We start from the raw sequence: 14,149 nt of genomic DNA, 5'->3' as shown, positions 1-14,149 counted from the left end.
TTTGGCTCTTCAGCGTACATGAGTGTGCAGAATTAACATTCATTCCACGTAGTAGTAAGACCGTGAGAATTGGCGTCCTGGGTTAAAGGACGACTTAGCAGCCGTGACAAACATGCAGAGTTAAGGTAACAGCAGACCACAAAACCAACATTATTTGACATATTGTCGGAGGACTTCGCAGACAGACGAAAAAAGACGAAAACGTTTCAAGTTCTTCCGACAACGGCTGCTGTTCAGAAGCACTGTTGATCCGAGCTTGTAGTTCTCGTAAGTTTGTTGGTAGCGGAAGCTTGCACTGTTGGTCGACTTCTGTAGGCAACGTGCGAAACTTGCTCGCACACGGTCAAGCATTACTTCACTCACTGCAGGCCGACCCTTTGATTTCCCCTTGCGGAGGCATCCCGAACCGCTTTAAACTGCGCGTGTCATCGTCGAATGGAGTTGGCAGTTGGTTGGTTGGTTGGGAGAAGAGACCAAACAGCGAGGTCATCGGTCTCATCGGATTAGGTAAGGACGGGGATGAAAGTCGGCCGTGCCCTTTCAACGGAACCATCTCGGCATTTGCCTGGAGAGATTTAGGGAAATCACGGAAAACCTAAATCAGGATGGCCGGACGCGGGATTGAACCGTCGTCCTCCCGAATGCGAGTCCAGTGTGCTAACCACTGCACCACCTCGCTCAGTAGTTGGCAGTTGGTGGATCTTTGTGAAACTTGTTTCTGAAGTGTCTTCGCACTAAATACAAACGTAGGCTTCTAGATCATTGTCACATTCAGTAAATTTTTTCTGGGTTTGTGACCACATTGTCAAAGACGTTTCGGTTCCTGCTGCAAGCGACGTTCTTCAGGGTCTTGTTCTACCAGGCACTGCTAAAATACAAACAATTTTAAAAACAGCTATAATCAGTCGAACTAACTGAAGCTATAAAACAACCCGAAAAATGTTTTATTGTATTTTTCGCGACATACCATTTTCCTTGCTTGTAGGGCTCCTAAACTTTCTCTCACTCTCTCTCTCTCTCTCTCTCTCTCTCTCTCTCTATCACACACACACACTCCTCTCCGTCTACTTCCATTATTTTACCCCTTCTACTTTTACACACTATTACGAAAGCTGTTCAAGAAAATTATACTGATATTTGCCCAATAATATGTAGCTAAACAAAGAAATATAAACTGGGGAAAATAAACAAAGAAATACAAACTAGGAAAAATATAGTAGTGGACGTACGAATAAACACCACAGAGGATGGGCGGGAAGAAAGAAGACGTGGGGAGAAGCAGATAAGCAGAAGTGAAGAATCCGAGTCTGGACTAACGAAATTGCTGAGATCATGTATTGGCTTACAAATGAAGAAGAATAATCCAGGAAAATCTAAATTAGATTGTTCGGGCGAGAATCTGAATCCTCCCGAACGCGAGTCCAGGGGCATACCTCTATCGCTTAGTTGGATAGAGTAATTGCTACAAAAACAGATCGTAATGGTTCTCCTCGATATATTTAATCTCAGGATCACAGGCATCGGCAAAGCTGTTCATCTTCTGCTTGAGGTCTTTGAATAAACCAGCTTCACAAAGAAGCAGCAACCCCGTGACTTGCAAACACGTGTAGATAAGAGTATTTGGTGGAAATGAGAAGTGATTCGGCATGTGGCCAAGAGTTTCCTAAAATACTACTGGAAATGCCGAGCTGAGAACAGATTAATACGTTTTAGTCGCAACTGACAAAAAATCTCGCAAACTAGAAGTAAAATCGGAAGTTCAAACATAGCGTTATGAACATTGAGTTACCTGGAAACTCGGTTTCTTATACTGACCTTAAGGGATATTTTAAATGTAAATTATAGTTCTCGAATACGCTCTTTGAAGTTCTGAGAGCAGCAGAAGTAAAGTACAGGGAGCCAGAAACCAGATGGCAGTTATGAGAGTGTAAGGGCACGAGAGGGAAGCAGCGATTGAGAAGAGTGGGACACAGGCTTGTAGCCTATACCTGACGTTATTCAACACTGAGCAAGTAGCAAAGGAAACAAAATAAATAGAGAGGAGGAGTTAAAAATTCGGGGAGAAGAAATACAAACTGTGAGGTTTGTCGATGACATTGTAACTCTGTCTGCGACAGGAAAGAACTCGGAAGAGAATTTCATCGGAATGGACAATGTCTTGAAATAAGGATACAAGACGAACATCAAAAAAAGCAAAACAATTATAATGAAATGTAGTCGAGTTAAATCATGTGGTACTGAGGGAAGTAGAGTAGAAAACGAGACACAAAAAGTTGTAGATGAGTGTTGCTGTTTGGGAAGTGTCCGAAGAAGAGAGCATATAAAATGTAGACTGGCAATGGCAAGAAAAACGTTTCTGAAGAAGTGATGTTTGTTAACGTCGAATATAAAGGTGAAGTATCAGGAAGTTTTCCCTGAACGTTTTTGTCTGGGGGTACAACCAAGTACGGAGGTGAAACGTGGACGATAAGCAGTTCAGACAAGGCGAGAACAGAGGCCTTTGAAATGTTGTGCTACAGAAGAATCCTGAAGATTACGTAGGTAGATCGAGTAACTGATGAGGAGGCACTGAATAGAATGGGGGAGAAAAGAAATTTGTGGCATAATGTGACAAAAAGAAGGGTCGGTTGATAGGACATACTCTGAGACATCAAGGAATCAGCAATTCAGTACTGGTGGCAAGTGTTAGGGGTAAAAATTGTAGAAGAAGACCAAGAGTAAGCAGATTCAAATGGATGGAGGTTGCAATAATTATTCGGTTGCATTAGTTATTCGGAGATGAAGAGGTCTAGCACAGGATAGGGTAGCGAGCAGAACTGTTTCAAACCAATCTTCGGTCTGAAGACCACATCAACAACAAGCACAGTTTTTTTTATGTAACTTATTTGACGATGGAATGAAACAAACAAATGGTATCTAAATTAGAACAGTTATCTGTAAGTGAATAGTAGCAGTTAGTTTGTTACAAATCGGATGCTTCGTATTTCTAAAATTTGGTGTCCCTGAGGGCAACTGGTAATTAATGGACAAATGCGGTATGAAATAAGGGTGTGTTCTAATATGTTATGATAGAAGTCTGAATACAATCCTTACCAGAAGGTAGGCCAGAATGGTGGGATAACAGCTAAATATCCCAGAACAGTTAACAGAATGGTCGCTGGAGGAAGGGGAGAGGGGGCTTGCACAAGAACTTTGATGGAGAAGAAGGAGACAGTATGTTCATGGCGGATTATAGAGGACTTCGGATGTACAGAATGTGCACATACAGCAACGTCGGTGCAGGGTTGAAATTAGTAACGGTGTATTTGAAATAACATGAGAATAGCGTTAAGCCCTCTGGAAGTCTGATTCAACAAAGTGATATGTGTAGCTGAGCAAGCAGTCACGATAAAAGTCTCATTTTTGGGAGCAGTTTTCCGTTTAAGAGCAATACAACTCATCACTAAATTCCCGCAGTGTTTGTGATCTTACTGAAAACCGTATTACAAATTATATTCCACATTATCGATGGAAGTTAGCATACTACTGGTCTTAAAACGCAACTCGCGTAATATTCTTTTTCCCTGATTGCTCCACAGTATCAAATAATAACAGTTCTATGCCGTGTATTATACGTATGCTTCTCGATGCTTTGGTAGTGCATCAATCCCAGCTGAAACGTGCAATTTAAAAACAGCTGCAGTGTAGAACCGTATTATGACAGCGTTGTTAAAAGGCTGACGCAGTAAAGTTTTTTCCACGTTACAGTACGTGTTCTGCTAAGAAAAAGAAAGGTGGGATATTTTTCCCCAAAGGGATACCCAGTTACCAGTTTGACGCAGTGTAGCGTTACGAACCGGAGAAATCGAGTTTTAATCCGGGCCTAGCTGTACCGAGTCACTTCTCTCGCGCTTTTTCCAACCAGCATTTCTGGCAAATACTGAAATGGTTCTTTCCAGAAGCTTATGGCTGATTCCTTACGTTGTCGTTTTTCAACTCCGAGTTAACACTCTGCAATAATGTTGCGGCTGCGATTTAAAATTCTCACCATACATAAAAAAAACTAATGAAGGTCTTATTGTGCGCTTTAACCAGTGTTTTCGTCAGTGTGACAAATTTTATTCCTTCAGTTTTTTGTCGTCCACTGTTGAAGACAGCGCCAGACGTTATTTTAGCATCCTTCTCGAACATTCCGGCGTAGGCTGGCGTCACGGAAAATGCACGTGGCCTCTCAGCTGAGTTTCCTTGAATGGAACACGATCCATACAGAAATATTTCTCACGTTTATGTACTGCAGATATAACTTTTTTGTCACTAAGCGGTTCAGTTCTTCCTATTGACTGATTTTTTCCAGCCTACCTGCAAAGACGCTTGACATTCCACGCACGTTTCACGTTTCGACTGTTGGAAATTTTCAAGGAGAGTGGGGAGTGATTATTAATAGAACGCTATGGCCCTGACAAAAAAATTTCCTGGTTCAGTCAATGTTGGCCCTAAAATTGGAAAGCTTGTATGCTGCTAAATGGCCCCAAGTCCTTAGCACACATTTACACATTTCCACACACTTGTTAGCCTCTAACGCTTTGTCCTTGTTCTAAATATTTATGGAGTGAAGAAACTATTGGACAAATTTAAAACAAGAAAGGCAGAGGTCAGACGAATTGAAATAATATTAATTCACTCACAGTAAAAGGTCAATGACGCTTTCGTTTCAGATAATGAATGACGCTGTCTAAACCCCGGAAATCCTCTAACGTACTTAATTGGATTTCTGTGTACACAGATTGTGTAACAAAGTGTTTTTAGCCAGGTCTGTACTATTTACGCAATATGTTACCGTTGTTCATTAAAACGTGCAGTAATATTTTGACTTATCACTTATTTCTTACAAAATGCTCAAGCAAGCGCGCCTCAAAGAATCGTTGATGCGTAGTGATTATTGCCGATATTATTCTCAGTAGGTGCATAATTAACAAATGACAAATCGTATAATTTTTTGCTCATGATCTTTGTCACCTGTAATTATTCTGATATGTTGCTCTGGGTAGGATCCTAACAATTTTTGGTCTACGAATGAGACCACGCCACGCGAATTTCTATAGGTCATATTGCCCCAATGCACATGCATAGATTTCTGCCCCCTACACGGCTTACCTCTCCATAACTGGCTTTCTCGCATGCATCGGTATGCATTGCGGTCTGATGTATTTATAGTATGTCACTTCCACAAAAATTTCCCCATCAGATATCGTCTTTATATTATTTTTATTACGAAGTGGGTTCCTGCTCGTACTTCCCACATTTTCCTTTTAGGCACTCTGAATGGATTGTGCCCCTATATCTAATGGTTAACGGTTACATTAGGCCTATCGTCGTCTGTTTCGGATTCATGGTAGGTGTTTTTAATTTTTGACTGTCTTCTAGTCCACTGTTGGTCTTTTATCGCATGACGTCAGAACGATATTTCTTGACGGTTCTTGTAGTTGTTTTTAAAAAAATATTTAAGGAACGCTTGAGGATCCGTGGGCCCATACTTGACGCTTACCTGATCCGCTAATTTCATCATTTATTCATAGATAAGAAATATTGAGTCCCGTCCGAGTTGCAACTTTAATGTCACGATTCACCATGTAAGTAATTTGCTCTGTTTCTCACTGTTGATTTTAACTGTGATTCGACCACAATTGTAGCTAACGCTAGTCCTAATTTAACCTAGAGATGTGGCTTCTAGACTACGGAACCGGTCATTAAATAAATTATTTACTAGCGCAGCCAAGCGGTTGTTATTCAGGATGTTTAATTAATTTCGTGTGTGTAGGGGTTGACGTTCGTGTGTTAGGTAAAGCATGGGCAAGAAAACTTGAAACTCTTAGCCAAGTTTCATGTTTGTTTAAGAAGACAGACGCATCTGATGATGACATCATAGATCAAAATGGTTCAAATGGCTCTGAGCACTATGGGACTTAACATCTGAGGTCATCAGTCGCCTAGAATTTAGAACTACTTAAACCTAACTAACCTAAGGACATCACACACATCCATGCCCGAGGCAGGATTCGAACCTGCGACCGTAACGGTCGTTCGGTTCCAGACTATAGCGCCTAGAACCGCACGGCCACTCCGGCCGGCCATCGTAGATCAGAGCCGACCGCAAGATAAAGAAAAAAACAAACATTGAACACTGGGTCGCTGTGAGCTTCAGTGTGATTATGCCAAACTTCATCGTTGCAGAGAGTTGCTACGGACGATGCTGAATGAAGGAATATCGAAACTGAAGATCAGCCCCATTGTGGTTTGGGGATGGGCAACTATAGTCGTCCAGAGATACTCACGGCAAGGAATCTGGAGGAAGACTAGATCTAATTGGCTGCTGGCAGTTGGAAGATGTGGATGCGCCGACGGTTCAAACCTGGGACACCTTCCGACACATCTTGACGACACCTTATCCAAGTTACTGTCGCGGGGACGTTGATGGTGTTGCGACGGCGTTAAGCATCAAATCAGCTTCCGGAAGCATGAATTACTTTTATGGGCATCCCACCACTACTCTTGTGTGGAAGGTAGCTTTCCACACGCTGGCCGCGCGGAGTAGCCGCGAGGTCTGATGCGGCTTGTCGCGGTCCGCGCGGCTCCCCCCGTCGGAGGTTCGAGTCCTCCCTCGGGCATGGGTGTGTGTGTTGTCCATAGCGTAAGTTAGTTTAAGTAGTAGTGTGTAAGTCTAGGGACGATGACCTCAGCAATTTGGTCCCATTGGATCTTACCAGAATTTACCAAATTTCTACACGCTGAAGCTGGAAAAGGTACTTAAGCGCCTTTCAGTTTATTCTTACGAAACATATTTGCGCAGCTTTCGGCCGAAGAGCTTACGGTGACGTTTACGATGAAAAAACGGACCCCCAAGTATTAGGTACGGGAATGGGTAGCTAGTACGAATCATTCGAGGACATCGAATATGCTAACTATAAGTCGAGGACGAAGCTTCGTTCGAAAATCATATTCGAATGAGTAAAATCAATTTTGCATTTCTTTTGAGACAAATTTCAGGTTCAAATGGTTCTGAGCACTATGGGACTTTTCATCTGAGGTCATCAGGGGATAGAACTCAGAACTACTTAAACCTAACCAACCTAAGGACGACACACACATCCATGCCCGAGGCAGGATTCGAACCTGCGACGGTAGCGGTCGCGCGGTTCCAGACTGAAGCGCCTAGAACCGCTCGGCCACTCCGGCCGGCCCAAATTTCAGGCTCCATACCAATGTCTAATACACGTATGCGATATGCTGTGCCAGCTCGCATTAAGTTACAAGGAACATAGCGATATCTGGCAACTGGCCGGAATACACATATCGCATCCAGAAGAGCTCATTTTTATGTGAAGTATTGTAAGTTAAGGAATTCTGCTACCTAGGCAGTAAAATAACCAATGACGGAGGGACCAAGGAGGACATCAAAAGCAGACTCGCTATGGCAAATGGTTCAAATGGCTCTGAGCACTATGCGACTCAACTTCTGAGGTCATCAGTCGCCTAGAACTTAGAACTAATTAAACCTAACTAACCTAAGGACATCACACACATCCATGCCCGAGGCAGGATTCGAACCTGCGACCGTAGCGGTCACGCGGTCCCAGACTGAAGCGCCTTTAACCGCACGGCCACACCGGCCGGCTCGCTATGGCAAAAAAGGCATTTCTGGCCAAGAGAAGTCCACTAATATCAAATACCGGCCTTAATTTGAGGGAGAAATTTCTGAGGATGTACGTCTGGAGTACAGCATTGTATGCTAGTGAAAAATGGACTGTAGGAAAACCGGAACAGAAGAGAATCGAAGCATTTGAAATGTGGTGCTATAGACGAATGTTGAAAATTAGGTGGACTGATAAGGTAAGGAATGAGGAGGTTCTACGCAGAATCGGAGAGGAAAGGAATATGTGGAAAGCACTGATAAGGAGAAGGGACAGGATGATAGGACATCTGCTAAGACATGAGAGAATGACTTCCATGGTACTAGAGGGAGCTGTAGAGGGCAAAAACTGTAGAAGAAGACAAGAGATTGGAATACGTCAAGCAAATAATTGAGGACGTAGGTTGCAAGCGCTACTCTGAGATGAAGAGGTTAGCACAGGAAAGGAATTCGTGGCGGGCCGCATCAAACCAGTCAGTAGACTGATGACCAAAAAAAAATTGTATTTTGTCTCAACAGTTCTGCTTTGTTTTTATTTTTAGAGTTTTTCAAGATTCTGAAAGGTCACAGATGTTGTAAATACGCATCTTTAAAAGAAAGTCGGGGTTTTAAGGCTGCGTGACATTTATTACATTCAGCTTACAATTGTAAATACTACATCAAATGAAAGAGCAACTCCAAACAGTTTTTCTTAGAAGTGTTCAGTGTGAGCACCATTCGTCACACGGTACACATCGAGTCGAGAGGCGAGTTCTTCTTAGACCCTGATCAGTGTGTCCGGAGTAATTGTTGAAACGACTGCTTCAGTCCTGTTTCTTAAGTTGGCAGCGGAGGTACGTACACTTGATCCTTTACGAATCCTCAAACGTGAAAATCACGTCAGGTCGGGTGAACGCGGAGGCCGTGCGAAACGATATCGAGTCATCCGGTCGCTTGCGGCCAAGCTAGCGGTCGGGTACTGCGTCGTTCAACCAATCGTGTACTGAGCTACATTAGTGAGGCATCGCACCATCGTGCTGCCAAGTTCTGTGGTATAGCTTCTTGCAGTTGAGGAAAGAGCCATAGTCCTAGCGCATTAAGACAAGAAACACCAATTACAGTTGCTTCACGGAAAAAGAAAGGCCCATAAGTGTTCCACCGGAATGTGGCACAAAAAACATTTAATTTTGGCGAGTCTCCCATCCGCACCATATCGTGGGGATTTGTTACCCGCAGATACGCACATTACGTGTCTTCACATTTCCACTTAGGTGAAATGTCAATTCATCACTGAAGACGACACGACACTGAAAATCTTCATCGTCGTGCAGCAACGTTTGGTTTACACATAGTCTGTAGGCTTTAGAGCTTGTAACAGATACAAAGGATAAGGAAGTAATTTTAAGCGTTTTCTTAGAAGTCTCTGTGCAACGGCCTTGCCGCAGTGGATACACCGGTTCCCGTGAGATCACCGAAGTTAAGCGCTGTCGGGTGTGGCCGGCACTTGGGTGGGTGACCGTCCAGGCCGCCATGCGCTGTTGCCTTTTTCTGGGTGCAGTCTGCCTCGTGATGCCAATTGAGGAGCTTCTCGACCGAATAGTAGCGGCTCCGGTCAAAGAAAACCGTCGTAACTACCGGGAGAGCGGTATGCTGACCACACGCCCCTCCTATCCGCATCCCCACTGAGGATGACACTTCGGTCGGATGGTCCCGATGGGCCACTTGTGGCCTGAAGACAGAGTGCTTTTTTCTTTTTTAGAAGTATCCAGACAGACGTTACTGGAACTGCTGATTCACAAGTAGCCTTGCAAATCGATTTCTTGAAGCTACACGTGAAAGACTCCTCACTCGTTCAGTATGTTCTTCAGTTACTCCTGGTCGTCCCGTACTCTTCCCTTTGCAAAGACAGCGGGTGTCTTTGTAGTGATGAAATCATCTAAGGATGTTATTATCCTTTGGAGGATTACAATGAAACTTAACTACGGAACGCGCGTTGCACTGTAAGAACAGATTCAGTCCTTGCAAACTGTAAAACTGGTACGGAACGCACGTTGCACTGTAAGAACAGATCAGTCCCAAAAAACCTTGTTGTTCACTGTTCGGCGTAACTTGATGCCTGACAGTCGGCACCGCTGCTGCTTTAATCTACGAAGCGCAGACGGTTGCAGATGAAAACAACAGCCGTGTATAGGAGCTACGGCAACACTGAGACGTTGCCGAAGAGACGTTCAAAGAATCGCGTAACGCGACTGGTTGCAGTATACTAGCGGAGGAGTTGCGCCCAGCCCACGGGATCTGTCAGGGACTCGTCCATAGTAGCCATCCTTACTGCTACTGCTTTCTGACGGAAGACACAGGAAACAGTGCACATGCGCAAAGGTATATGCTGTTCCATTTGATGTATTATTTATAATTGTAAGTAAAATGTAATAAATGGGACAAAGCCTTAAAACCCCAATATTAATTTTGAAACGTCGGGTAACAACGTTTACTTTACCGATAAGGTACTTACTTTTGTAACGAAACTTTCTACTACTGTGCGGTACGGTCATTACTCAGCGATTGCACAAGTACGAAAACTGTGATATTTACATCTGATTTTAATTAGGGTCGAAAGTAGCTTTAAGTCCCTAAAGGCACAAATAAACTTTATATTTCCATTACCCGTCTTTACACTTATTGACTGAAACAAAAAATTATTTCCACTATACTGAAATTTAAAAAAATTCTTTTAGAATATTGACTGTTCTGCAAAATGAACCTTAGCAAGACCGCACTCTGTGTTACATATTTCTCAAGTCCATATGTCACTTCAGACGGTGTTGTTATTTTATTGCAAGTAAGTGATTGCGGAATGAGTGAGGCTCCTATCGCACGGTTTAAACAAAATTGCGCCATTTTACAAAGTATTTATTTATTTGTACACGAACGACATTACTTTTTCACGTACATAAACAAGCGTTTCAATACGTATGCTGTCCAACGGACGAGAGCAGAATGAATGCAGATCCACCAAGTGTCAGTTGCTGAAGCTCGTAGACGGTGTTGGGGGAAGCGCTTCGTGCAAGAAAGTTAAACGCCTTTGAACTTTTGCAGCTTCCGCGGAAGCTGGACGACAGTGTGCTTGTAGGATATTTCCACACGTATGCTGTGGTACGCGAATGATGGTGGGGGCACCCACTTTTTAAGAAATGTTGCCTGTGGAAAGCCGACGTCAGACACTGCAGAGGCAGCAGCGCGACTGACCCCCATTCCGCGGGACCCCTAGCAGAGCTGGGAGGCTGCACGTGACAGACGGGCGGGTCGCGACCCGGCGACGATATCGGCGTGGGCGGCGACCTTGACCGCGCATTGTTGACGGCGGCCGCGGGAAGGACAAAGTGTCAAACACCCCGCCTTATCGCCGCCGCCGGCGACCTTCGCCAGGACGCCGCGCGCCGCCGCCCGGAATAATGGCCGCCGCGGGACACTTTTAGCGCCGCCGCTCTCTCTGTGCGCCCGACCCGACGCGTTCCTCGCACTTCGCCTCACTTACACAGTAGGCGGTACTTTGCGTTCAGATTCCGGATCAAGTTGGACGTTTAGTCTTGTTTGAAGAACGCCGCCGTCGTTTCCTTCCAGTACTGTTGCCCGACTTACACCTGGTCTACACGTTAACATTTTGTCGTCAGTCTTCTGTGACCATACAAGACTGACGACAAGACTGACACAAATCGCGCAGCTACACTCTCCCTCCGCTTTCCTGGACATCTCTCTCGTGTAGTTCTGATCTAAATGACCACTATACAAAAATGCCATTACGTAACTATTTCTTTAGTTTTTGACGGCTTAGTTTAGCAATCAACGGGTGTGAGTACTTGTCGTCTTCGGAGAACCCAGCTGGTTTAATTGACTCAGTGTTACCAGCAAATGGCTGAAGTTGGCAGAGCTTGTTAACAATTATTGGAATCGGCACTCATTCGTCGTGCTTCAGACAGTATTGTTGATGTGAAAGAAGGAGATGATGGCCGGCTTTATTAGATAAGCTCAGTATTTGTTTCCAAATCTTACAGTTCTTCATATACGTATGGTACTATTCATAAAAAGAAAGAATTGTCTTTCATTACGACGTACGTAAGTCAAAAATTATGAAAATTGTCTGAATCGTAAGGAAAACTATTGTCTGGTAACTTAGAATTTAAGTACGAGATTAATTTTTTGTTTAGGGTTGCTGGAAAACTTGTTCGGTCAGAAGAGGCCTACAAGATTCTTCTTCAGATGTGGAATTAGGCTGATGTCGATAGTGAACGTGTTTCTGACCTAAATTACGGTGAGCACTTGCTGTCAGATAGTGAAGAGGAGGACGGCAGTAAAGTAACGGAAGAGGAAGAGAAAGATAATGAAGACGACGTCATTCATAGTAATGATGATGTAATAGTAAGTAATGACAACAATATGAAAGATTATTTCACGGGAAAAAATTGAATGATTTGGTACAAAAACCTCCAACTAAGCCCAAACTCCATCTCAAAATATAATTCGGGATAACCCTGGTCCGAAAGCCGTAAGCAAGCCCTAAAGCTCCTAATTACCCCAGAACTAATATCTGTTGTGGTAAGGAAAACTAACAGAGATGCCAGGCATGCGTACAGAAAGTGGAATGAGGATTATCATTATAGTAAGCCTAAGGTGTCGAGGGAACTAGATGGGGAAGAATCAGAGGCTCACATTGGTTAGTTTATAGCTTCTGGAGTCTACAGATCAGGGAGGAAGGACAGTGAACCGAGAAACATGGTAGGTCTATTTTCAGGGCAATAATACGTCTGAAAAGTTTTCAAGCTATCACACGTTTTCTCAGGTTTGACAATAAAGAAACAGGGGCAGGTCACAGAACCCATGATAAATTAGCTGCACTTGGAGGCCTTTGGGAATGATAATTTCATGGCTTTCTTCCATAGACAGTCCAGGCTTTGGCATAACTATTGATGAACAGCTTGTTGCGTTGAGAGGGAAATGTACATTTCGACAATATATGAAAAGCAAGCCTGCTAAATATGGTATAAAATATGGTGGGCTTGCTACTCTAGAAATGCATTTCCACTGAATGGACGGATTGACTTGGGAAAACAACCTGGCCAACAGAGAGAAGTGAAATCAGGCTTCCACAGTCGTAAAAGATCTAAATGCAAAATGGTTCAATAACGGCCGCAGTACTGTAGCTGACAATTTTTTCTGTGGAATACCCATAGCGAGGGAAATGCTGGCAGTGAAAACCTCCTATGTTGGAACTTTAAGGAAAAACAAGACTGAAATTGCTAAGGAGATGCAGCCACATAGTTCAAGAGAAGTAAATTCATCTGTTTTGGATTTTCTGATTCCATATCACTAGTATCTTATGTACCGAAGAAATCATCAGCAGTTATACTTGTCTCCTCCTTTCACTTATCAAGAACTGTAGTTGGTGATGAAAAGAAACCAGAAGCAATGGAGCATTACAAAGAACACAAAGGGGATGTTGACACCGTGGATCAACTTGTTGGCACCTATAGCGTGAAAAACGAAACACCAAGCGTTGGCCTCTTGTACTATTCTACAATACGAAAGGCCTTTCTGGAATCAAATGGCTCTGAGCACTACGGGACTTAACATCTGAGGTCATCAGTCCCCTAGAGCTTAGAACTACTTAAACCTAACTAACCTAAGGACATCACACACATCCATGCCCGAGGCAGGATTCGAACATGCGACCGTAGCAGTCGCGCGGTTCCGGACTGAAGCGCCTAGAACCGCTCGGCCACCGCGGCCGGCCCTTTCGGGAATCGCTGCAGTGTTTATGTGGTTGTATCATTACTTAGAAAGCCAGCCCTTGCGGCACTTTTTGTTGCATTTAGGACGACAGCTTGTGCGTCCTTACATGGTTTAGCTCTAGGAACTCCGTGAAAAATTCTTCAGTCCATAGTCGCAAGCCTACAATTTTCTTTCGCCACTGCACGCACTAAAATGACAGCTGGAACCTCTGACATCACCGAGAGTCGACTGGCAGCACAGCTAAGTTTGAGCGATAAGACTTGTGGTGTCACCGCCAGACACCACACTTGCTAGGTGGTAGCCTTTAAATCGGCCGCGGTCCGTTAGTATACGTCGGACCCGCGTGTCACCACTATCAGTGACTGCAGACCGAGCGCCGCCACACGGCAGGTCTAGAGAGACGTCCTAGCACTCGCCCCAGTTGTACAGCCGACTTTGCTAGCGATGGTTCACTGACAAATTACGCTCTCATTTGCCGAGACGATAGTTAGCATAGCTTTCAGCTACGTCATTTGCTACGACCTAGCAAGGCGCCATTATCAATTGCTATTTATCTTGTGATGAATGTACCGTCAGACCGATGTTCTCCAATTATGGATTAAAGTTAAGTATTCCAGCAGCTACGCACTTTATTTGCTAGTTTCAATTACTTTACCTGTTCCAGACCTCACGCCAGCCTGCGTGAGCTTAAACGCGTGCCTTTCGGCTTCCTCCTAG

The 14,149-nt window shown here is 44.0% G+C and overlaps 1 long non-coding RNA gene and 1 pseudogene across 1 annotated transcript in view; both read left to right on the top strand.

Moving 5' to 3' along the window:
* The window catches only part of LOC124788075, a 997,098-nt gene that overhangs the window by 197,011 nt on the left and 785,938 nt on the right, over window positions 1-14,149 (top strand). The gene's annotated exons all lie outside the window — the stretch shown is intronic.
* LOC124790387 lies at window positions 9,072-9,189 on the top strand (annotated as a pseudogene).

Source organism: Schistocerca piceifrons, chromosome 3 (assembly GCF_021461385.2).
Source record: "Schistocerca piceifrons isolate TAMUIC-IGC-003096 chromosome 3, iqSchPice1.1, whole genome shotgun sequence".
Lineage (NCBI taxonomy): Eukaryota > Metazoa > Arthropoda > Insecta > Orthoptera > Acrididae > Schistocerca > Schistocerca piceifrons.
Note: the sequence above shows the minus strand (reverse complement) of the source record. Positions and strands in the feature narration are given on the sequence as shown.